The sequence below is a fragment of the Octopus sinensis genome, linkage group LG15 (genome assembly GCF_006345805.1).
Source record: "Octopus sinensis linkage group LG15, ASM634580v1, whole genome shotgun sequence".
NCBI classification, from domain to species: Eukaryota; Metazoa; Mollusca; class Cephalopoda; order Octopoda; family Octopodidae; genus Octopus; species Octopus sinensis.
The window spans coordinates 26910347-26938216 of record NC_043011.1 but is presented as its reverse complement, the minus strand read 5'-3'; the positions used below and the strand labels follow the sequence as shown (position 1 = coordinate 26938216).

Sequence of the window (27870 nt, the reverse complement as noted above, 5' to 3'; positions counted from 1 at the left end):
CATCATCATCATCATTATTATTATTATTATTATTATTAAGGTAGTGAGCTGGCAGAAACTTTAGCACACCAGACAAAGTGCTTAGCAGCATTTATTCTGACTTTCTCTTCTGAGTTCAAATGCTGTCAGAGCCAATTTTGTCTTTCATTCTTTCAGGGTCAATAAGATTTTACAGTGCGTATTGGGTGCTCGTATGCAGCACTGGCATGGGTGCTCTTATGTGGCATTAGCACGAGTGCTTTTTATGTAGCACAGGTTTGTATGTGTGTGAGTGTGTGTGTGCATGCATGTTGGTTTATTTACCATTCTGTAACTTAGCAATTCAACAAAAGGATTCAATACAATAAGTACTAGCGTGAATATGTCCAACTGAATCCTGTAAGGCATGAGCACAGTCCTATAACTGGAACAAGAATATAAAAAAAAATCAACATAAAAAAATCAAATAGTATAAAATAAAAATAAATGTTAGAAAATATGATGGCGTATTCTTTTATTCTTTTATTTGTTTCAGTCATTTGACTGCGGCCATGCTGGGGCACCACCTTTAGTCGAACAAATCAACCTCAGGACTTATTCTTTGTAAGCCTAGTACTTATTCTATTGGTTTCTTTTACCAAACCATAAAGTTATGGGGACATAAACACACCAACATCGGTCATCAAGCGATGGTGGAGGAACAAACACAGACACACAAACATATACATATATAAAAACATATATATATAGTTGAAATTTACAGATGGAAGGTATTGCATGAGTGAAAATATATAGGGAAGAGAGTTTGAAAACGCAGAGGTCTTTTAAAGATGTTTATTGACTTGACCGGTTTCACTTTTTTTTTATATGAACGGCTTCTTTCAGTTTCCGCCTACCAAATCCATTCACAAGGCTTTGGTCAGCCCGAAGCTATAGTAGAGGACACTTGCCCAATGTGTCACGCAGTAGGACTGAACCCAGAACCATGTGGTTGGTACGCAAGCTACTTACCACACAGCCACTCCTGCACTTTGGTTATAATATGCAGAGTTATTTGCCCATGTCCTATATGTAACCCTTGAACATTCAGATTTCTTTGTCAAATGTAATTCTTATTTATTCCCATTGTTTTGAATTAATCAGACATTATCTTGTAACTTCAAGATTTCAATGATGTATGTGTATATTTTTGTGGAGGCACATGGCTTAGTGGTTAGGGTGTCAGTATCATGATCGTAAGATTATGGATTTGATTCCTGGACCGGGCGACGCGTTGTGTTCTTGAGCATTATTTGAGCTACATTTCTAACTTTTTTTCATGTTGCTCCAGTCCACTCAGCTGGCAAAAATGAGTAACACTGCGATGGACTGGCGTCTCGTCCAGCTGGGGAACACATGCGCCATTGAAACCAGGAAACAGGGCCCATGAGCCTGGCTAGGCTTTAAAAGGGCGCATTTATTTATTTTATTTTATGTGTATATTTTTAGAATGACACTGTAGGGTAGGTGTGAGGGGTTGGATTGTGTCAGTTTTAACATAAAACAGGTATAATATTTCAGCTGGATCTGGCCAGATTAAATGCCAAAGGGTTAAATAGCAGTTTGAAACTTTAAATTAAAGTATCGAAGTGTAATACATTCGTAAAATACATAGTCCTATCAGTGGGGTCAATCCACCGGATAGGGTTCTAAAGAAACATTGAGTCTCAGCTTGGTCACATAGCAATGATAATGAAAATGATGATGATGGTGGTAATAATGAGCAGGAGGGGGAAAATTTCACTAAAGATAATGCTGACAATGATGACAGTGATCATGATTATGATAACGGGAAGTGGTGGGGGGTGATAATGATGATGATGAGGCTGGTAACATTGATAACCATAGTGGTTATGATGGAAATGATCATGATGATGATGGTGGTAGTGGTGGGGGTGACAGCGGTGGTGGTGGTGGCAGTGGTGGTGGTGGCGGCGGTGGTGGTGGTGGTGGTGGTGGTAGCAATGGTGGTGGCAATGGTGATGGTTGTAATGGTGGTGGTGGCAATGGTGGTGGTGGCAATGGTGATGGTGGCAATGTTGGTGGTGGCAATGGTGGTGGTGGTGGTGGCAACGGTGATGGTAGCAATGGTGATGGTGGCAATGGTGGTGGTGGCAATGGTGATGGTGGTAATGTTGGTGGTGGCAATGGTGGTGGTGGCAATGGTGATGGTGGTGGTGGCAATGGTGATGGTGGCAATGGTGATGGCAATGGTGGTGGTGGCAATGGTGGTGGTGGCAATGGTGATGGTGGCAATGTTGGTGGTGGCAATGGTGGTGGTGGCAACGGTGGTGGTGGCAATAGTGATGGTGGCAATAGTGGTGGTAATGGTGGGGGAGGGGTGATAATGATGATGATGAGGCTAGTATCATTGATGGTAATGGTGGTTATGATGGAAATGATCGTGATGATGATGATGATGGTGATAGTAGTGTGTAGGGGGAGGGGTGACGGCAACAGCGGTGGTGGTGGTGGTGGTGGCAATGGTGGGGGAGGGGTGACAATGAGGAGGAAAAAGAACACAATGATCACGATCGTGATAACAATGGCACTAATGATGGTATTGATAATGATGACAAGGAGAATGATGAGAACAATGACGATATAATGCAAGTTCAGAATTTATATGCATGATGCAGCTACGCATTCTGATAGAAAGCCAGCTGGAAACCGGCTGCAGTAAATTGGTGCAACATGAAACAATCATTATTTTAATATATTCCATTTAGCATTAAAGAGAAGTTTGCGATGAGAATTTAATCCACTCTAGGTCGACAGGTTTTATGCCACAGGCAACAGAGTTCTTTAACCTTTCCTACCGTTTTCTAATAATCTAATAACATGCTCTCTCTCTCTCTCTCTGACACATATGTAATAAAATATGCTGCACTCAATATATGCTACTGATCGGGGAAGGAAACTTGGTGAGTTTTCTCTGAGGATTAGTCAACAGACTGCGAAACAGTCTTTCAGGAGACTACTTCCCTCCTTTTTTTTTTTTATTTTCAGTACATCAATAGTAAAGAAAGAATGTGTTTACATTCTTATTGAAGCCCCAGTTAAGCTTTGTAATATTTAAATGGTATATATTTGTTCCAGCCTTTTACATTCTGAATTCAAATCCCATTGAGATTCATTCAGCCTTTCAACTTTTCAGGGTCCATAGAATAAGATACCAGTTGAACAAAATGATTAACCCCAACATTTCTGGCATTGTGCTTATGTTAAAAACAAGTAGTTGCAGTAGTAGTAGTAGTAGCAGCAGCAGCAGTAAGAGCATTGAATTGGATGAAGACAATGGATTGACACACACATGCACACACAGACACTCAGATGCACACACACACACACACACACACACATACTCATGTATATATAACTTACCAGTTCAAGAGGTCATATAAAGGGAGGGGTTGGACAAAATAATGGAAACACCTAGCATCATAGCATCATAATTTTGAAATATCTATAAAACCATCAAAAGCTTGTTTATTTTTATGTTTTTTGATTTATTATTAGTGTTGCTTAATATGTTTTGCTAAAATTGCTGTTTCTTTTCAGATATCATCAGAAAAAGGTAATTAAAATTCATTGAAATGACAGATCTATTGGACTTTCAAAGAGGTCAAATTGTTGGTGCTCACATGGCAGGCGCTAGCATAACAAAAACAGATTAAATGTTTGGTGTATCAAGAAGTACTTTCACAAAAGTAATGACAGCCTTTGAGAAAGAGGGAAAAACATCCTCGTCGAAACAAAACTCCAGAAGAAAACCAAAACTTTCAGATAGAGACCATCGGACTCTTACACGAATTGTTAGAAAGGATTACAAAAGTACAGCTCTCAAAATTATTGCAGAGCTTAATGACCACCTCGAGAACCCAGTTTCCACAAAAACTGTTTACTGGGAGCTGCATGAAGCCGTATTTCACAGGAGGGCTGCAAGCCACTACTTTCAAAAACAAATGTTGCAAAGCATTTAGGATGGAGTAAAAACCTACAGAATTGGTCCCTAGAGCAGTGGAAGAATGTTATTTTCTCAGACAAATCATCCTTCACCTTATTTTCGACCACCAGCCGAGTATACGTGTGGAGACAGCCAAAAGAAGCATTTGACCCAAACTGCCTTCTTTCAACTGTTAAACATGGAGGAGGATCTGTGATGATCGGGGGGGGGGCTATATCTTGGAAATCTGCAGGCCTAATGGTTTCCCTTCATGGCAGAATTAATAGTCAAGACTATTTAAGCATTTTATCTGATCAAATTCATCCTATGATTGTGGAACTGTTTCCAGAGGGAAACACAATCTTTCAGGATGATAATGCACAATTCACACAGCTAAATTTGTTACTGAATAGCAGGAGGAACATTCTAGTGAAGTTGAACATCTTATATGGCCACCACAGTCCCCAGATCTCAATATTATTGAACATTTCTGGTGCATTTTAGAAAAGCAAGTAAGGAGTCGATATCCTCCACCATCATCACTACAAGAACTGGAGAATGTTTTAGCTGAAGAATGGATAAAAATTCCTTTAGAAACAATTCAAACTTTGTATGAATCCATAACTTGTGGAATTCAAGCTATAATTACTGCCTAAGGCAGTCCTACACCATATTAAAATAAATTTGTTTGAAATTTTAATGTGTCTCCATTATTTTATCCAAATCCTGTATATATATATATCCAAGTATGTGTGTGTGTGTGTGTGTATACAAAATATATACATGTGAATTCTATGTATACAGCAACTGAAAGGCACAAGGTCTGAAAATTAGTATACATGCCTTGTGGGATCTAGTTGCAGATTTTTACATATCGAGTTCACTTTACCATCCATCTTTCTGGGGTTTAATAAAATAAAAAACACCAGTCAAGTTCTTGGGGAATTGATTAAATAAACTAAGCCTCTCCCTCAAATTTGAAGCCTTGCAGTGTATCAGAAAAACAATTTATTATTATTATTATTATTATTATTATTATTATTAACAAATATTAACAAGCTGGCAGAATTATTATTATTTTATCCATCTCTATGTTCCAAGTTTCAAATTCTGCTGAGACTGACTTTGCCTTTCATTCTTTCATGATTAATAAATCAAGAACCAGTTGAACACTGGGGTTGATGTAATCAACTGGCTCAATCCCCCAAAATTTCAGAAGATTGTTATTATTATTATTATTATTAATAAGGTGCAGGAGTGGCTGTGTGGTAAGTAGCTTGCTTACCAACCACATGGTTCCGGGTTCAGTCCCACTGCGTGGCACCTTGGGCAAGTGTCTTCTACTATAGCCTCGGGCTGACCAAAACCTTGTGAGTGGAAACTGAAAGAAGCCTGTCGTATATATGTATATGTATATATATGTGCGTGTATGTGTTTGTGTGTCTGTGTTTGTCCCCCCAACATCGCTTGACAACTGATGCTGGTGTGTTTACATCCTCATAACTTAGCGGTTCGGCAAAAGAGACTGATAGAATAAGTACTAGGCTTTCAAAGAATAAGTCCTGGGGTTGATTTGCTCGATTAAAAGTCGTGCTCCAGCATGGCCGCAGTCAAATGACTGAAACAAGTAAAAGAGTAAGTGTGGAAGCCAGCAGGAAATCTTTGGTGATGCAAATAATTTTGGTAAATCCATATGGGAAGGGGAACATTTAGTTTCTGTATACATGATGTAACATATCACAGAGATTAACATAAAGTTCAATATAGAGTGTAAGATGAGAGAGAAAACTGTGAAAAACAACACTGCATGTAATTTAAACATAATCATTTAGAATGAAATAATGACAGAAGGGAGAAAAGGAGGGGGGTGGAGGGTCAATGGAAGACTGATTAGAGCTGCTGCAATCACTAACAGAAAGCAGTTTAAACAGAGTTGTGCAATGTATACATGTGTGCATGTATACATGTGTTTCATTGAGTGTACAGGCATATGTTTGTGTGTGTATGTGTGTATGGAAGTAAATATACAGATAAGTAAACAGACAGGAATGTAAAGAGCCCTGAGAGCGATAGAGAGATAATTGGAGAAAAGACTTATAATGACAAACACACAGGCAGGTGGGTACATAAGTGTGTGCGTGCGTGTGTGTGTGTGCGTGCGTGCGTATATATATATATATATATATATATATATATATATATATATATGTGATTATGTAAGTTGAGGACTGGCAGAATCAGTAGAACAGTGGACAATATTGTTTGTGGTATTTGGTTTTCCGAGTTCAAACCTTGCTAAGGTCCATTTTACCCTTCATCCTTCTGCAGTTAAAAAAATACACACCATTGGATAAGTACTGGTTTCGATGTTACTGACTATATTTCAGAAGGTTGTGCTCCAGTATGGCCAAGCACCCAGTACAATACGTAAAGTGGTTGACGTTAGGATGAACATCCAACCATTAGAAACTAACCATGCCAAAACAGACAATTGGAGACTGGTGCAGCTCTTCAACTTCCCAACACCTATCAAACCATCCAACCCATGCCAGCATGGAAAACACACATAAAATGATGATAATGATGAGGAGGTGGATGACGATGGGGACAGAAGCAACTCCAACAAACTTGAAGCAATGAGAGCAACATTCAGACAGATGACCTCTTGAACTGGAAAGTTATATATATATACATAGATATGTGTATGCATGTGTGCATGTGCATCTGTCTGTGTGTGTATCTGTCCTCACCCTCGAAACACGCTGGAGTTGAACTAGGGACAGCTGATGAAGGGGTTTTTTCCTTGTGTAGTTTGTCTTGTACTCTGTTTTTTTCGTTTAGGTCCGTTTCCACGTTTGTTTTTACGTTTTCATTTCTCGTTGAGTTCTATGTCTATTTGTGGTGTCCTGTACTCACGTATATATATTTATATATGCATGTATATATACATGTAGATGGAGGTACATACATATATGTATGTATGTATGCATATATTTTATTTATTACACTATTGTATGACTGAGCGCCCTCGTGTCAATTCGATTCATTTTCGTTTCATTTCATCTCCTCCAAGTAAGTTTTGTTATATATATATATATAACTAATTTAGAGACGAACCACCACTGCACAACTCAGTCAATGAAGAACCTGTCCCAAACCATGCTGTGAGACATATACCATACAAAATACTAATCTAAAATTTTAATAATATATAATATTGAACAGTAAGGTTATTACAATCATATAATATATAAGAGCAAATACTTTTAAAATCACTGCGAATACCATACAAAGAAACATTCATCATAAAAATATTAATCTAAAATCCAATAAAGTATAAACTTAACAATAAAAATTAATAGAATAATATAATGTATAAAAGTAAGTACTTGTACATCAACTACGCACGTTTCATGGCTGAATTAAGAATGACTGCTTTGGGGAGTAAAATCATTTTTCTGTTCTAATGAACTTGGATATGGTTTTCTTATATGATTTTATATAGTCCTAATGTCAAAGACATGAAGAGGGGAATTACATGGTTAAACAGCCTGTTGAAAGGTATTGGCCAGTCTGGGGCTATTAGTCAAAGACACTAGCCAGAGGTGTTGCACAGTGGAGCGTAACCTGAAACCATGTGGTTGGAAATCAAACATCTTAGCACACAGCCACACCTGTGATAATTAGTTACAAACAAACATGAGAAAGATAGGCAATGAATACACAAAAGTGGGGAAGTGGATTCTAATAAAGGTGAAATTAAATTTTAACAGCAAAGTATTTGTTGCATTACCAGGGAATGTTGCAAGAGCATATGTGTTTAATATAACTAATTTAAAAATGAATAAGTGAAGAAAGATCAATTTTCTGCATATCAGGTTTTGAAAGAAGTCACTGTTCTCGAAAAAATATATATTTAATGTTAGTTGGTATTTAATTATCAACAGATATTCTGCAATCTTATATAGCACCTGAATATTGTATGAACAAATGAAATATTGCAATTTACTTGAAAAGTTCCTGTAGAAGTAATGAGGAATTTTATTATGTAACACTTGAACAATATATACAAATGTAAATTGTCATACAGGATCACTAATGTCTCGAATATCAAGCTCAGGTTATGAATTATTAAATTAAACAAAAACAACAAGAGAGAAATAAAACATATTCTTGATTCAGCTATTGGAAGATTGTCAAAGAAGTGATGACATAAATGAGGAAGAGACGATTCAGGATATTCTCATATATTCATCCCTTTCATTACTGTATTCCTGTTAAAATTACTTTCATTTACTTTCAATTACTTTTGAAAATAATGAAGAATATAATAAAAATATTTTGTCATTATTAAGTTGGTTTTGAAGCATAAGTTAACTGCATGGTTCTGGGTTCAGTCTTACTGTGTGGTATCTTGGGCAAATGTCTTCTACTAAATCCCTGGGCCAACCAAAGCCTTGTGAGCAGATTTGGTAGACAGAAACTGAAAGAAGCCTCTGTGTGTGTGTGTGTGTGTGTGTGTGTGTTTGCGCCTTTGTATTTGTTCCTAACCACCAACTGACAACCAATGTTAGTTTGTTTGTGTCTCTGTAATTTAGCTGCTCAACAAAATTGACTAATAGCACCAGACTTAGCAAAAATAAGTACTGGAGTTGGTTTGTTCAACTAAACCCTTCAAGGTGATGCCCCAACATGGCCACAGTCCAGTGACTGAGACAAGTAAAAAATAAGAGATGAAATTTTGACGGAAGGTTATAATTTAGATTATTTTAAAACAAGAATTTTGTATCACAGAGCTAGAGGCAATCTCAGGCAGATTTGTGTGAAAAGAGTTTTAACTTTTTCAATTCCATGTTTCAATTAATTTCTAAAATAACAAAGAATTTAGTAAACACTTTTCCGTTTTCATGAGAAATTTAATTTTATATTAAGGTTTAATTTTATGTTAATTTATTTAATTTTATGCTAAAGTGATAAATATTAATCTTTCGAAAATTAGTCTGCATTTCATAATTTTGTATCAACACAAGGAAATATGAGATAAGTTAAATTATAATTAATGCATGTATATCATAATTTCTGATATTACTCATCAATGGAAAATATATACTGTCAAAGTTACTTGTCATATGATAGTTAACATTCTAGTTTGTATATAATCCTCACAGCTAGTTATCTACTATGAAATCATGGAAAAAAATATTATGAAAGGATTTTTTTCTTTTTTTTTTAAGTATTATGATGTGGGGAAAAAAAAACTTATATTTATAATAATTGCTGTCTATAAAATACACAGCTTCAAAACAATAAACAAATTCAAAAGTGATCTTTGAACTTTACTGGTGTATCTGTTGTAAAAGTGTATCTACTGCAAAAAGTTAACCAGTCCTAAGAGATAAAGATACAATGCAGAATGTAAACACTTCCATTTAAATGCTTCCATAACCAAATTCATTCGTTCACTAAAAAAATATATAGTGATAGTTCATTATAATAATTATAGAATTTAAATAATAGAAGTATTTATTTTTTAAAGTTTATATTCATATTTTGATAATGACACTCTCTATGAACTAATCTTAATGATTATACATTAATTTAATCTTCACATTGAATAATTCAAATAGTAATTCAATACTGAAAATATTATATCTTGGCCTTTCATTCTAAAAGTTGATGGCAGTAATTATGTGAGATACATGCATGAATATTTAATATATCATCAATATCATTTTAAAAAATGTAATATTATTTATTATTATGATCTTAATTCTTTGTTATACATAGGTGAAGGAGTGGCTGAGTGGTAAGAAGTGTGCTTCCCAACTACATTGTTTCAGGTTCAGTCCCACTGTGTGGCATCTTTGGTAAGCATCTTCTGTCTAGCCTTGTGAGTGAATGAGCTAGACAGAAACTGAAAGATGCTTGTCATGTGTGTGTGTGTGTGTGTCATGTATCTGTGTATGTATATATGTGTGTGTGCATGCGTATGTGTGTGTGTGTGTGTGTGTGTGGAGGCACATGACCTAGTGGTTAAAGCAGCGAACTCGTGGTCGAGGGATCATGGGTTTGAATCTCAGACTGGACGATGTGTGTGTTTATGAGCGAAACACCTAAGCTCCATGCAGCTCCGGCAGAAGGTAATGGCGAACTTCTGCTGACTCTTTCGCCACAACTTTCTCTCACTCTTTCCTCCTGCATCTTGCAGCTCACCTGCAACAGACCAGCGTCCTGTCCAGGTGGGGAACCTACATGCCAAGGAAACCAGGAAACCAGCCCTTATGAGCCACGCATGGCTCGATAAGAAACAAACATATATATTTCCTAGTGTTGATACAAAATTATGAAATGAAGACTAATTTTCAAAAGATTAATATTTATTACTTTAGCATATATACACACAGACAGATAGATATAGACATATATACGCATACACACAGCATAGAAAAGTGGATATTAAAACATTGATGGTGGTGTCCGTTACCTTGGACAATAGCTTACATCCATCATGCCACCCTGAATGTGGTGACATGCTTGACTAGGAAAAAACTTATTAGCATTTAATTACCTTGTATAATGAGCACCCCTAAAATACAGGTTTAAAAATGTGGTTAAAATGTGTGTTATACATAAATAAATCAAGAGTTAACTCTTATTTTTAGATATGAAATATATGAAGTAGTTACATCAGGAAAAATAACCACATATGTTGGTTGGTTATTAATTGATTGCTTGGCAGAATTGGTATAAATCAGATAAAATACTTTGTGATATTTGATTACAACCCTATACATTCTAAGTTCAAGTCCTGCTAAGGTATATTTTGTCTTACATCCCTTCAATAGCCAATAAGTGTTGTTGTTGGAGTTAATGTAATTGACTACAGCATACATGTTTCCTACAAGAGTGGCAAAGAATTCAGCTCAAACCTGTAATAAAGCCTAATTCTCAGATATAAATGTGTGCATTCAACCGTGCTTAAGATATCTGGAACAACAATATCAGTATGAGTCTATGGATGCCTAATATGGACAGATCAGATGAAAGAGTCAGCAATGAATGTTCAAATGAATGATCAAAACACATTCAGGTGCCTCAACATAGTTGTAGTCAAATGTCTGAAACTAGTAAAAAAAAAAAAAATATTAAAAATATAACCTTGTGTTCACATACAGAAAGAAGAAGGTTATATTTTTCGTATTTCTTGTGTTGTGAAAAGAAATTTCTAAGCTAAACAGCTTGTTTATTAAACTCTTGACATATATGATTTTTGCCGGAGAGTAAGATAGTAAATAAGCATTTTTATTTTGGTTGTTGTTGCTGTTGTTATTTTATTTGCTACTGAAATTTTTTAAACAAGTTTAAGTTGATGGAATTCTAACTAAAGGTCAGTACACTAATACCTACCCCAAGACAAGGTACATTTGGACTTTATACTGCTTATTACAGTTTAACTCAGTGGTTCCCGAGGCTATAGCAGAAGACATTTGCCCAAGATACCATGCAGTGGGACTGAACCCAAAACCATGTGGTTGAGAAACTTCTTACCACATAGCCACACTATTTGCTAAATATTTGTTTTATTTTCAGATATAGTGTACCTAAGACTACATTATCCAATATGTCCTATCATTTTTTTAAGACAGTAGAGTTAGATGTGATTTTGAGGGACCCTTGACACCTACCTCTGGTTTTGCTCATTAGCTGAAGAATAGTGGGTAATGCTGTGTAATAAAGCACCAATGGAAGCTAAATGTAATTGCCAAGGGTCAAGCCAAAATTATTCCAGTAAATGGATATGAAGTCTCAACTGCTTCAAATGATAATTAACTTACTCTGCAGAAAATGAAAATTATCATCGCTGTGGACACAGGCAAATAGATATATATTACCAATTATTTGCACTTCTATTTCATTTGGATTAATTGCTGCCAACGTAAAACCATAGCAAATTCTGAACTTTAGCATTTCAAATGCTGGCCTGATATCTCCATACCACCTACATTCTCTTTCAGTGAATTAATTGGCTCCACCTCCTCAGGGTTACAAAAAAAAAAAGTTAAAAAGAAATTCTTTTGACGTCACTTAAAACAAATATATTTAGTGATTTTAGTGTCTGTTTGTTATTTTATTTTGTTTCTTGCTTTCTTGTATATTTCAGTCAATAATTTGAACAATATTCAAAAATTATAAAATGAAGAAAATATCATTTCATAACTAATATAGTTTGTTTCAGCCACTTCATTGAGATTATTGACATCTGTAATTCTCGTCTTCTTTGTATTCCAAATGAGGGAAAAGACAAAAGATAAATAAATTGGACTTTGTTATTTTGATGAAGTGGTTTGTTTCGTTCTGTTATTGCTTTTTGTTTAACCTAATCAATTAACAAAGCCCTTGTTATAGCCTAAAGCAATTCAAATAATATGTTCCAAACTGAAAAAAAAATCTTGAGGGGATAAGGAATTTACCAGAAATATGGCACAAGTGCAGGGTTTCTGTCAGTTAACATTGACAATGCATTTTCAAATGTATGTACAGATTTATGGTCAACATTGAGCAAGATTTGTTCTTTTTTTTTTCTTTGAGAAAAACCAGCAGCTTCCTATGCTTGTAAGTCTTCCGTTTCCACATTATGTTTGATTCAAGGGGAAAGGCAGCCAACTTAGTAACAGTGTTGTCATAGGTGTTATTATCAGAAAGCAAAAAGCTGGAACAGACCCTCTAACAGTTTTGTCAACCCACTGCCCTGGATTGGCACAAGTGAATCTTGACCCCTCGTTCTTTGCTTTTTTTTTTTTTTTTCGCAGAAGAGTCAGGTATGATTTGAGGAGCTGTGTGGTGGCTACTATTTCTAGCACATCTAACAACAATGTAGGAATTTGTTCAGTCACTTTGTCCATTAGCAAATTCCTGTTGCCACTGCTATTATTATTTAGCTTCATAGGCCCGCCCTGATTGAGTAGACCTATGACCAAAGTCTTTTCACCCATAACTATCTAGCCTCCTTTTACTTAGACCAATATATTTACCATTACACTATCTAATGTGTCTATTTCTTTATTATTTTTTTTTTTTTCCAATAGTACGACAATGTTACAAAGGAGATTTGGCTACTATATTTTGCAGGTCAAATAACTATGCTGAAAACTCCACTTTGTTACCTCTAGATATTAGCAAACTAAAGTGGGACAACTTTCAACATTTTCCATCCAAGAGGTGAGGTTTTTAATCCAGTACTCTTTACTCTTTTACTTGTTTCAGTCATTTGACTGCAGCCATGCTGGAGCACTGCCTTTAATCGAGCAACTCAACCCCGGGACTTATTCTTTTGTAAGCCCAGTACTTATTCTATCGGTTTCTTTTGCCGAACCGCTAAGTAACGGGGACATAAACACACCAGCATCGGTTGTCAAGCAAAAACACACACGCATATATATATATACATATATACGACGGGCTTCATGTATCCTACATGTTACTATTTATAGCTTTATCTATTTGAGTTCCACCATCAAAAATATTTTATATCATATCTTTTGAAATTTCAAAATTCTTATAATATTAGCAAATTAATATAAATGCTGGAATACAAGAGTAAATAAGTCTTGTAGTAGTCGCATTTAGTTAAAATTTCTCTACATTTTCAGCTAAAATATTGTCAGGCTCGAAATTTGCATCCAATTGACCATATAGATTCAATCATTATAAGTACCAGTAATATGCTAGATCTAATTCAATTGACAATGCAGCTCCCACTTTAAATACCTACACTTGCATGGAGGTCAGAAACCCATGTTGTTGCCACTGTCATTATGAACTATGCAAAAAATGAAAACAACATCTCACAAATTGGTTTATAAGGAAATGCAGAATTCATTGTTGCCACTGCTGTTGTTGCTGTTCAATCCTAAGTCAGCTCTAATTGAGACACTCCAGCCATGACCATACCATCTTTTTTTTTTTTTTACTTGAAACAGTATATCTACAATAACTTTATCCAATGTAATTCCTCCTTTTACTCTTTTACTTGTTTCAGTCATTTGACTACGGCCATGCTGGAGCACCGCCTTTAGCCGAGCAAATCGACCCCAGGATTTATTCTTTGTAAGCCTAGTACTTATTCTATCAGTCTCTTTTGCCGAACCACTAAGTTATGGGGATGTAAACATGCGCGCATCGGTTGTCAAGCGATGTTGGGGGGACAAACACAGACACACAAACATATACACACACACACACACACATATATATATATATATATTATATATATATATATATACATATATACGACGGGCTCCTTTCAGTTTCTGTCTATCAAATCCACTCACAAGGCTTTGGTCGGCCCGAGGCTATAGTAGAACAAACTTGCCCAAGGTACCACGCAGTGGGACTGAACCCAGAACCATGTGGTTGGTAAGTAAGCTACTTACCACACAGCCACCCCTGCACCTTTATTAAAAAAAAAGACCAAGTGTGTGTGATTTAAGGAAGATTTGGCTGCTTCTTCTAGCCAAGCTGAGTGACCATATAGAGAGTCAATGCTGTTGGCTTATGAGAATACAAAGACAGATGCAACTGAAAAAGTCTGCAGTGTTTATTAGTTTAACAGTCTGCACAAACAAATTTCACCATGAACATTTCCTATAACTTTGTGATATTTTCAATTTTTTTTTTTTTTCCACCCTAACATCTAATTTGCTAACTGTTTACTTCAAATATGGTATAATTCCTAATCTGATTTAGTGTACTGCTTTTGGGAAAAGGGATTTGTTGATATCTTGGATTTTTGTTTCTATGTGTTTTTATTTAAAACTGTTTTGACTGTTGCTTCTATTCTACGCTTTATCATCTCCATACCTATGGCGAGATAAGCTTACAGTTATGTAATATTGAAAAACATCAGTTCTAATCTTATTGATGAGAATAAGGAAAGGCAAGCTGTGCCCATGGTTATATGATAGTTATCACTCAACTGTCCAGTGCACAAAGCTATACAAAGGGAAGATTGTCTATGGGGGAGGAAAACTATCCAGAGACACCTGCTGCATGAAAAATTAACAGTAAAGTGAAGATGCTAATATACAATCAGAATTTAAGATTCATTCATTCGATTTTTCCTTCTTGTACTTCTGTGTGTTTTAAAATGAAAGAATAATTGTGTGTCTGTAGCTTTTGCCTTTTATCTTTCCCTTGCTTCAGTCATTGGACTGCAGCCATGCTGGGGCACTGCTTTGAAGAATATTTTAATCAAATGAATTAACCCCAGAACTTTTATTTTTAAGCCTGGTACTTATTCTATCGATCTATTTTGCTGAACCATTAAATTATAGGGATGTAAACACACCAACACCAGTTGTCAAGCAGTGGTGGGGGACAAATACAGAAACACACACATATACATATACATGATGGGCTTCTTTCAGTTTCTGTCTACAAAATCCACTCCAAGGCTTTGGTCAGCCTGAAGCTATCGTAGAAGACCCTTGCCCAAGGTGCCATGCAGTGAGACTGAACCCGAAACCATGTGGTTGGAAAGCAATTTTTTTACAACACAGCCATGTCCATGCCTGTGTGTATATCGGTAATCCTAAAGATTTATTCTGACTTTGTACTTCTTGAACTTTTAAATGTTTGAGTTGTATGAAAGTCAAATGGATGAATCTCGAGAGCTCCCTGCACTTAAAAAGGGAACCGAGAAATTGGCAAGCCAATAGAATCATTAACACATTGGACAAAATGCTTAGAACCATTTCTTTTTCAAGTCTTTATATTCTGAGTTCAAATACCACCGCAATCAACTTTGCATTTCATCCTTTCAGAGTTGATAAAATAATGTACCAGTCAAGTATTGTGGTCACTCATATCAACTACTCCTTTCCTCCTCTCAAAACTGCTGGCCTCGTACCAAAATATGAAACAAATTTCAGTTAACTAAAATAACAAAGGGATTTTGAGTTAATATATCTTTCATGTGTTGTGCAGTGCAACCAGGTGTCACTAGCAAGCAAGTCTGGCTAAGTAACATATATAATGCTTTCACTAATTGTTCTAAGTACCTATACACTCATGAGCAGACATGGAAACACTATTGACCACTTCATCCTTGGCCAAATGGAATATACTGGATGTGACAGCTGGAGGGTGAGAGAATTGCACAACACTCTACAGCAAGATGCCTTTCTTGTTACCAACCTGCACGTGCTTCCAAATAAGGTAACTTTTTTTACTCATGGCTACACTACACATGTTTTCACAGAATATTGGAAATGAAATGATATCCATTTACAACACGTACACAATGTCAAGACAAGGAGAGACAAACACACATACTTACACATACAAGCATATATATATATAATTATACATACACACACACACAAACACACAATGGGTTTCTTTCAGTTTCTGTCTACGACATCCACTCACAAGGCCTTGAATGATCTGGGTCTATAGAAGAAGATAGTTGCCCAATGTGCCACACAGTGGTTGTGATGCAAATTGCATGCTTGTGCCTATTATCCAGTCATAGAAGGTGGGCCTTAAAATCTTGTAGCATCAGAATCTTAGGGTTAGTAGCCCATGCTCTTAACCATTTCGCCATATGCCCACGGGCAGGTTCGAAATTTCCCCAAGACACCTGATGAAGGCTGTAGGGTATATCAGCCGAAACGTTGTGTTAACAACAAACAAGATGAAGACAAATATCAGTCAAATATAAATAATGTTGTTTGTATGGGTGATGGCTAAAAGTAGACTAACCTTCACATTGTTAACTATCAGATTTCCCAGCATCAAGGATGCTCTGGTCTTGAATATACACCCCAATTTTAACTTTAATTGAAAAGAAGATAAAACATAAAAACAGCAACATCTAGATCCTTATTTACATTATTTACATTCGACGGATATTTGTCCTCATCTTGTTTGTTGTTAACACATTTCGGCTGGTATACCCTCCAGCCTTCATCAGGTGACTTGGGGAAATTTCAAGCCTGGGTTGTCATTCCTAAGGTATTTGTCGATATTATTATTATTATTATTATAATTATTCAAGTCACAGCCTGGAATCAGACTCAGAATCTTAGGGTTAATAGCCCGCGCTCTTAACCACTACGCCATATGCCTACAAGCAGGTTCAAAATTTCCCCAAGTCACCTGATGAAGGCTAGAGGGTATATCATCTGAAATGTTGTGTTAACAACAGACAAGCTGAAGTGAAATACCCATCGAATGTAAGTAATGTACATAATTCCTCATCTCTTAAATATAGAACTGTATTATCTAGATCCTTGTTGATCACTTATCATCTGTATTCTTTTCTTTTACTATTACACTACAGAGACATGGCAAGTTTAATAAAGATAACCTTCTGCTGGGGTCAAAATTAGTTTATGAAAAATGTAACTTTTGTCCTCTAGGATGCGTAGTATATTTTAGATATATTTTAGAAAATATATGGCATAATCAACACCCAGGAACATGAAAGTAACACGTATTATACAATGACATATATGTTGACTTTTTACTTGGCATATAACCCCTAAAGCTCTCCCTATATGTGTTAAACAAAGGTGGACTGTATACTTAACATCTGTCAACCATATCATAGCCATATAATATTGAAAACACCAGTACTTGCCCTATCACTGAACTTAAGCAATGTTGAGCCCAGTTAGTACTTAGTTGGGTGACCGCTTAGGAAACTTAGATGCATTAAACAAGACCTTAAGTTTTTCTCCAAAAAAATTTTAGTGTACCCTTAGCACTGTATACAGTTAGCTTGTTATTATTATTATTATTAACTTACTAAAGTATCTCTTAAAAGTGTTTCTTTTTTTAATTTTTGCTTAGTAATTTGGGGTATATAAAAAAATATATAAAAAAATTTTAATATCAGCAGAGAAACTTAAGCAATTATATGAACAAACAAGAATACCATTTTTTACTAAAATTAACATCTAAATATCTTGTGGCTGAATATGTAATAGTTTTGCTGTCATTGGTTAGTCATTTGTTTGTAATTGTGTAACAATACTATGATCAGAGTACTTCCAACTATAACTACACCATATTTTTATGTATACTCTTTACTTACTTGTTTCAGTCATTTGACTGTGGCCATGCTGGAGCACCACCTTTAGTCGAGCAAACCGACCCCAGGACTTATTCTTTGTAAGCCTAGTACTTATCCTATCGGTCTCTTTTGCCGAACCACAAAGTTACGGGGATGCAAACACACCAGCATCAGTTGTCAAGCGACAACATATATATATGTATATGTGGTCACACACACATATATATATATATATATACATATATATATATACATACATATATACGATGGGCTTCTTTCAGTTTCCGTCTACAAAATCCACTCACAAGGCTTTGGTCAGCCTGAGGCTATAGTAGAACACACTTGCCCAAGGTGCCACACGGTGGGACTGAACCCAGAACCATGTGGTTGGTAAGCAAGCTACTTACCACACAGCCACTCCTGCGTATCTAGGATTACATCGTTCAATGTGCCCTTTTTTTAAGACACTATGGTGAGCTTTGCAAGAATTTCGCTGGTATTTCTAGCAGAGTGAGCAACTGCATACAGGCTAACTATATATATATTAGATGGTAGGAGGTGTGGCAAAGATGGTAGTTACTGTACAAATTACGTTACTGAGGTCAATAAAAGTACAAGCCAAAGTACAGGAGGTCAGTATTGATTAACCTTCTCCTGTCAAATTTCTAGTTTTATGGTATGATAGAGATTTCTTATGGCTAGACGTCCTTCCTGTTGCCAACCTCGACAGGTTTTCAAACCCAGAGCTAGAGAACAAGACACATGCTCAAGGTGACATGCAATGGAACCGAACCCAAAACCATGTGGTTGGGAAGCAAACTTCTGAACCACAAGCCATGCCTGTGCTTACATTATACACACAGACATGCACATATTCCTTACTTGCCATCTCTGAAGAGCATGTGATATTACCTAACTGTGCCATTATAAAATATCCAGTTAACTAATTCCCAGTGCAAAACTAATTAAGATTAGCTGAAATGAATAAATGAATAAACGAATGAATGAATGAATGAATGAATGAATGAATGGATAGATAGATAGATAGATGGATAACAAACTAGCAGAAAACTGGTCTTAAGTAAACTATGTTCAAAGAAAATAGATATAGTCGTGGTTGGAATACATTTGAGCAAAGTTCTGCTGGATAAAATTGACTGTAGCTAAATAATGATAACTGATATAGATCTTTAGATCTGCTTGTAATAACTTGAAATAATCAAATAGTCCTGTTAGAAATAATTTTAAATTTAGTTGTTTTAAAAAAATGTCAAGGACATTATATAACTGATGATGCATTCTTAGATATGCCTGAAACAAAATGAAAAATTCTTTTAAAAGCACAAAGATCATGAATATAATGCCTTTGATCCTAAAGCCTGTTACATCTGTTCTTACACGGGGGTGGTCGGAGGAGGCGGGGTTATAAACAACAACGAGAACAGATTTTTGTTTTTGTTTTGGTTGTATTTGTGTTTTCTTTTTCTTTGTGTGTGTGTGTGTGTGTGTTACAGCAGAAAGTAATTGATGATGTGATATGTCAGCACTTCTTAACCAAGTAACTGTAAATGAAAACAAGAGCACTCAGAGGGCCCAAACCTCCACCAACGGCCTCTCAACGATTAGCCAGAGATTATTTTTAGAATGAGAATATCTGAAATAAACTCAACTGCTCTCACAAATGAGAATACTAAGAATGAACCCGACCACTCTCAGAAATTAATTAAAAAAAAGAAACAGAAAAATAATCCAGAATCCTTGCCCAATGCCGGATCGATCCCAAAATCTAATCAGTTCGTGCCGGTCACGATGTCAAACATCCTTGAAAGCTTCATCAGAATCCATCCAGTGGTTCTTGAGATATCTTGTTCACAGACAAACAAATGCGACTGAAAACAATACCTCTACCTTCGCTAAGGTTAAGGAAATAGAATCCAACATATTTACTTTATGATACAAAGAATGCATCAATGAACATTTGAAGAGATATTGTGCTGCTTCAAATGGAGGTGAAGCCAAATGAAGAATGCCAAGGTTCCTCCTCATGAAAGAAGAGTAATCAAAGAAATGTAATATCAGAGAGGAGGAGGTAAAGAGGAAGGAGGGAGGGAGAGTGAGAAAATGAGAGAGTATGTGTGTGTGTGTGTATGTGTGTGTGTGTGTGTATGTGTGTGCACGTGTGTGTGTGCATGTGTGTGCACGTGTGTGTGTGAAGTAGAGAGTGTGTGAATGAATAAGAGAGTGGGAGGAGTGGAGAGCAAAGTTGCTTCTTTAATTCAGTTATAACACTGATGAATGTAATAATGATAATAATGGGTTCAAATTTTGGCACGAGGCCAGTAATTTTAGGGAGATGGGGTTTGAAAACTTCATCGACCACAGTAAGCAACTGGTATTTTAGTTTATCAACCCTGGAAGGATGAAAGATAAAGCCGATCTTAGCAAGATCTGAAACACAACACAAAGAGCTTGAAGAAATGCCAGTAAGCATTTTGTCCAGTGTGCTAACGATTCTGCCAGCTCACTGCAAGGAGGAGGGGGAGGAGGATAAGGAGGGGGAAAAGAGGAGGAAGAGGGGGAGGAAGAGGGGGAAGAGGGGGAGGAGGAAGAAGTGGAGGAGGGGAAGAGGGGAAGAAGAGGAAGGGGAGGAAGGGAGAGGAAGAAGGAGAGGGAGAGGAGGAAGAGGAGGAAGAAGGGGAGGAGGAGGAAATGGAGGGGGAGGAGGGGAGGACGAGGAGGAAGGAGGAGGGGAGGGGGAGGCAGAAGAAGAAGAAGGGGAGGAGGAGGAGGGTTGAGAAAATCAGGATCCGGCTGAAGAGACTGCGAAAGACCAAGGCAACAAACAATTATTTTATAGTTATAGGTGTACTTGGCACAAAACCCAAAATGCTACCTAAAAGAGTGAAAGACATAGGAATTGAAACTTGCATTGAAGACCTGCAGAAAATTACCATCCTATATTTTGCAAGGAGCCTACATAAGATTCTTGAGATGTGAGGAGACTTGTTGTGGTGGTGATGAAGATTTCGATCTTATCTCCACAGAAGCAATTGATATGAGAACATTACATGAATAGATTACAATAGTAGTGTTTGCATTGAAATTGAATACATCATCATTATCATCATTAATTCATGTCCACTTTCATGCTGGCATGGGTTGGACAGTTTGACATGGAGCTGGGTAGCAGGGAGCTATTCAGATTCCAGCTGTCTGTTGAGGCATGGTTTCTATGACTGGATGCCCTTCCCAATGCCAACTACTTAACAGAGTGTGCTGGGTGCTTTTTATGAGCCAGTGGTATGGGTGCATTTACACAACACAGGCACAAGTGCATTGTGTACACTGCACCCACCAAAGCCCTGCCCACCCACCAAAACTTGTCCTTCCATATGAAAATGTTAACTCCCGGGAATCCCTCACCATCTCACCATACTACTGCACATGTTTTCTTGTAGCTATTGGCTTGCAATATAGGTGCAGGTGTGGATGTGTGGTGAGAACTTTTTTTCCCAATCACATAGTTCCAGGTTCAATCCTACTACTTGGTGCCTTGGGCAAGTGTCTTCTACTATAGCCTCAGGCTGACCAAAGCTTTGTGAGTGGATCTGGTGAACAGAAACTGAAAGAAGCTCGTCATGTATGTGTGTGTGTGTGTGTAGTGTGTGTGTCTTCATGTCTGTGTTTGTCCCCTATTAACCCTCCCCCACATACACACACTGCTTGACAACTGGTGTTGGTGCATTTACATCCCTGTAACTTAGCAGTTCAACAAAGGAGACTGATAGAATAAGTACCACGCCTTAAAAATAAATACTGAGGTCGATTGATTTGACTAAAAATTCTTCAAGGCAGTGCCCCAGCATGGCCATAGTCTAATGACTGAAACAAGTAAAAGTTAAATGATAAAAATACTTCAAACAGAATCTTGTGAGCTCAAAGGATGTGCAAAGGCTATGGGCATGGCCCTTCCATTCAGAGTAAGCTGGTAAAAGAAAAAAGGAAAATTGCCTTTCATCCTCTGGAGTCAATGAAATAAAGTCATCATCATATACTGGGGCTGATTCAATCAACTGATATTGTGATCTTCCAGACTTCTTCAAGTGAAAGGTGATGGCTAAGGATCCAAAATGAATCTTTTAGGTTATGCTTAAGCATCCCTAAAGACAGATGATGGGCATAAACATCACAGCTGCAGTATTCCTTTCAGAGTTAATGACCCCAGGTATTTTTAGTATTAACCCTTTAGCATTTAAACTGGCCGTATCCGGCCCAAATATTCTACCTGTCTTATGTTCAAACCAGCCAGATCTTATTTCTTTATTGCCCACAATGGGCTAAACATAGAGGGGACAAACAAGGACAGACAAAGGGATTAAGTCGATTACATCGACCCCAGTGTGTAACAGGTACTTAATTTATCGACTCCGAAAGGATGAAAGGCAAAGTCGACCTCGGCGGAATTTGAACTCAGAACGTAACGGCAGACGAAATACTGCTAAGCATTTCGTCCAGCGTGCTAACGTTTCTGCCAGCTCGCCGCCTTACAAACCAGCCAGATCTGGCCTCTCACACCTGCCTAACAGTTCTAAAAATAGTTCTAAAAATAAACAATCACATAGCTGACATCTCAAGGCTACAAGATAATGCATGGTTAATTTCAAAATAATGTGAATAAATAAGTATTACATTTGACAGAGTAATCTAAATATTAACAGGTTAACGGGCAATGACAATGATGATGACAACAACAATGTATATTTGATGAGCTTCCTGATAGTTTCCATCTGTTAATTTCACTCACAAAGCATTGTTCAGACTGAGGCTAAAGGATTACAGTAGAAGAGATTTGCCCAAGATACCTCACAGTCGAACCAAACCTGATTTCACACAGATGTGAAGCAAACGTCCAAACCATACAGACATGACTCTGTTTATATATTCATATATATTTAAATAGTTAATTAATTAATTAACTCTTCTGTTTTATGATAAAACCATCTAAAAGTGAGACTTCTGTGCCATACTACAAAGATAACTTCGGCAGCGCCAGATGTCAGCGACCACAAGCTAGCAAAGTTAGAGATAAACAAGTGACAAATCAAAAAAAAAAACCGTGGGATGAAAGAAAATTCTAGGTTGTAGATGGAGACAATATTGATCTGCAAAACAAAGATCAATGCAAGTTCATTGATGTATTTATATAAATATATATCATATTAATTTTATATAAGAAATACAAAAATATTATAATAAATAATTTCAAAATGAATAATAATTTTTAACTTTGGCACAATGCCAAGCCACAATACTGTTGATGAAATTGATCTCCAGCATTTAATGAGAGAGAACCCTTAAGTAGTCGCTTTATTTTCTAGAAATATTAACCAAATCTTTCTCAAGTCTCACTCTATCATCCTAAAAAAAAGAAGCACACATTGGATAATTTATCCCTGAATGCATTTACCTGTCACTGAAAAGCTAATATGACCTGGTAGCCCTGTACTATGCTTATGCTAATTCTTTTTAAGAGCTTGTGTAGTTGTTGTGAGCAGACCTCGAGACCTTCTCAGCCCTCCCACACTTGACCCAGTGGAACATCAAGGATGTGAGAGCTGGTGGGAGAAAACACTACACCAGCACTAGGCTAATACAATAGCATTCTACAGATTGGGTATGTACCATGAAATTTCTTGAAACATCTTCAATAAAAGCTATCTGAAAAGTTGTAGGAGTCGTCAAGAGTTCATGGAGGTGATAGGAAGTTGATGAGATAATTGAGGAGTTTGTATTTATTGGAGTATTGTGTTTAGTGGAGTATTTTGAAGTATGTCATGTGCAGACAGTTGTGTTTATGTCCACTTCATGAAATCTGTATATCCAACGTATAGAAGGATTTTAAAAAAAGGTTGCACTATGAAGACATATGACTATCAACTAGCAGATGAAACTAACTATCACTGAGTAAAACTATTATATGGGGGATAAGGGCGATACAGATCTGACTTCAAAATCATCATCAGACTGAGCAAATTTGACACAATGATGATGATAGTGACAACCAATAGACAAACAAATTCAAAATATATTTTAAATTTAATATATATATATTTTTATATTTTCTAAGACCTTTCCTTTTTCAATTTCTATTACTAAAAATTTCTGGTAATTGGCTTACTATATTTATTCTGTGATGTCATAATTAAGAAGAAAAAAAATTAAATACACACACTCACACACACAAATTAAATTAAAATATATGTATTTCTAAAACAAAATTTGAAAATCAAAACAAAGCAAAACAAAACAAAAAAAACAAATAGATTAATTTACTTGCTTAAGTAAACAGTAAGGAAAAATGATTTAATTAAAAAATGAACTTAAAACATTTAACAACAAAATTCCATACTTTATTTTGTTATAAACTATCTATAGCAGAAGGTAATTACAATAACAACAACAACAATGATAATAATAATAATAATAATAATAATAATAATAATAATAATAATAATAATGATGATAATAATGATAATAATAGTGATGGTGGTGGTGACGGTGGTCATAATAGAAATTGAGGTTACTGGTGATTGTTGCTGTTTAACTTTAGATCAATTACAATTGAAGAAACTTATCAAAACTCTTCCAGATACCAGTCCATCTTTAAAAAATATAACAGTTTGGAGAGCAGACTGGAGGAATCTAACTTTCAAACCAAAGCCTCATCTAAGAAGTGAGTGCAAGTACATCTGTGGGTAAATCTGCTAAAGATCTTGTGAAATGGCTCTCTATTTGTTGGGGGTAAAAAAAGAGAACCAAAGCTCTTAAAAACAATGGCAGAAGCAGTTCAAAAGAGTTCCAACTGGATTTGGTCAAAGACAAATGGAAGTGAATTCCAGAAGGCATAATTTATCTTACAGTCACCTGGTGTCTTAGACTGAACTGGATAAACACCCAAGGTACCCTGGTTCTGGAGCACCCTGATCATCCAGTAAGGTTACAGTGGAAACAGTAGCAGAGAATGTGGCACCAGAGAAATATCCAGGAGTCATGACTTGGATGTGGCCTTACCCCTTAGAGTGAAAGGGGTTAAGGGCTGAAACACTTGAGGGGTGCTTCTTCTCCAAAGACTTTCTGCTATTCAGCTCTCCCTGAAGTTTCTCTACTTATCATTTTTATATGTCTAGGATTACATTGCTAAATAAGTCCTTCCTTCATTAAAATTAGTAAGGCATTATTTGAGGGAATTCTGGTTTCCAGTATGTCAAGCAACCAGATAGAGGCTCCCTTGTAGTTGTTTCAGTTGTTGCTTAGCCCCAGGTTAATCAAGATCCAGTAGACCTATAAATATAGGCATGCCCACTTTGACAAACCCTGTCTTCTTAAAAGTATCTTGGACTGAATTGTTCAAAGTATGGCGCAGCAACTTAAAGAAATTGAACCACTATTTCTAGTATTTTGAGCAACCACACAGAGATATTTTTGTTGGCTCATGATGGTGATGGTTAGAGTGGTAGTGATGGTTGTAGGTGGAGGTGATGAAGGCGGTGACAGTGACGGTGGTGTAGTGGGGGATGGTAGTGGTGGTGACAGTGGAGATGGTGACGTTGGTGGTGCTGGTGACGATGGTGGGGTGGGGTTTGCCTTCATTGTAGTTCAGCCTGTGGCTGTAATAGTGGTGATAGCATTAAAATAATAGAAAAAAACGGTAGAAGCAATAGTAACGAGTACAAAGCTAGATAACTCCCACCACCACCACCACCACTGCAAATGACATGAAGGAAGAAAGATCAGGGTGGAGATGAGATAGAGGTAGCCTCACAAAACAAGTATAGACGAAAGCATTATAAAAATAAATAAATAAGACGTTAAACCAAACAAAACCAACCAATCAAGCATTGATGATATTAAGCAAATTAGATATACTTGAAACAGACTATGAGGCTACAATCAGTGAGATACATGACAACAAATAGAGTCTAGAAAGTTCAATTTATCAGCTAGTTTACTCTTTCAACACAAACAATAAAACACTTGTAATGTATATGTGTGTGCGTGTATGTATGTATGTGTGCAATGTCTCTGTGTGTGTGTGTATGTATATATGTGTGTATATATGTGGGTGTCTATGTGTATGTATATATGTGTGTGTGTGTGTGTACATATATGTGTGTATATATGTATATATGGGTATGGGTGTATGTGTATACATATGTATGTGTGTATATGTATATATAAATATATATGTATATATGCATGTGTGTGTATATTTTTTTTTTTTTCTGTACTTGTTTCAGTCATTTGATTGCGGCCATGCTGGAGCACCGCTTTTTAGAGTGGTGAAAGAGTACAGCAGGGATCACCACCTCCTGCCGGAGCTTCGTGGTGCTTTTAGGTGTTTTCGCTCAATAAACACACACAACGCCCGGTCTGGGAATCGAAACCGCGATCCTCCGACCGCAAGTCCGCTGCCCTAACCACTAGGCCATTGCGCCTCCACATATATATAGAAATATGCACACATACACACACACACACACACACATATGTAAACAAACATATAATCATTTTTTATTTACATCCACTTTTCTGTGCCCTCATGAGTCAGGTGCAATTTTGTTGAGGTGGGTTTTCTACAAACACTCTAATTTTTGTGTACCCCTATTAATTCATACTTAGCTTATATAAGACAATACCAGTATCTCCATAACATAAAATAATTCAATTTAATTAAATAAGTATATAGCTAACATGTTCTTTAGCTTCAGTGCTCCTTTATTAAATACCAGTAGAATCCAACTGACCAATCTCCAGAGATACCATCTAATAAGTTAATATTTAGATAAATAATAAGTATAAATATTAAACTATTTCTATGTAATTTTCTTTTCCTCCATCTCTTGAGGTCATTAGGAGTAAGGACTTTATTATGTCTGTGGCTACCCTGCATATGTTACCTATTTTCTTACTTTTGTGTATCTTGGGAATACTGCAGAATTGACTGGTTTTACTTTTGAGTTGGTCATATAGTCATATTCTTAGTCAGTGAGCCCTTCTCTGTATAGGTTTAACATGGATTTTAGGTCTCATTATTTTCTACTGACTGTAGTGTTGGGCCTTTCATAATATGTTGTGTCTTCTAATATGAGACTTGAGGCCAGCAAAAGACAGGCATGGTCTGTCACAGACTGTGCACACAAAAAGGTCATTGTTATTCACCTTCTCAATCATTACATCCTTCCTTAGATCTCTTTTGAGTCTTACTTGTGTTATCCTGGCCTCTTCAAATGCTTTTACTCCACTCCACACCTTTGCTCACCATCTACCTCCATCTACAACAAGGGTTTCTATATCTTCTGGAGCCATTCCAAGTGACTTCATAGTAGTCTTTATGCTGCCCTTAAACCTTTTTTTTAGGTTTACACCAATAGCATTTCCACTCTGCAAGCTCACCATAAAACAGCTGTTTTGGCATGCACTCATCTGCTATTTGAACAATATGGTCGCACCATCTCAATTGGTTCCTCAAAATCATAGCTTAATTGAGGTGATGCCTGCAGATGCAAGGACATCTGTGTTTGGAGTAAAAGAACTCCATTTAATTTTTTAAATGCAATGAAGGCATTTTTGGTGGAATTGTTCAAACATTTTGAAATGCCTTTCAAAACAAGTCCAAGTTTCACAGGAATACAACATATATATACATATATACATATTTACATATATATATATATGTGTACATATATATACATATATATATATATACAAATATATACACACACGCACACACACACACACACACACATATATACTTTTTTACTTGTTTCAG

The 27870-nt window shown here is 36.4% G+C and overlaps 1 protein-coding gene across 1 annotated transcript in view; it reads right to left on the bottom strand.

Moving 5' to 3' along the window:
• LOC115219919 overlaps positions 1–27870 on the bottom strand; it is a 190600-nt gene that overhangs the window by 98248 nt on the left and 64482 nt on the right. The gene's annotated exons all lie outside the window — the stretch shown is intronic.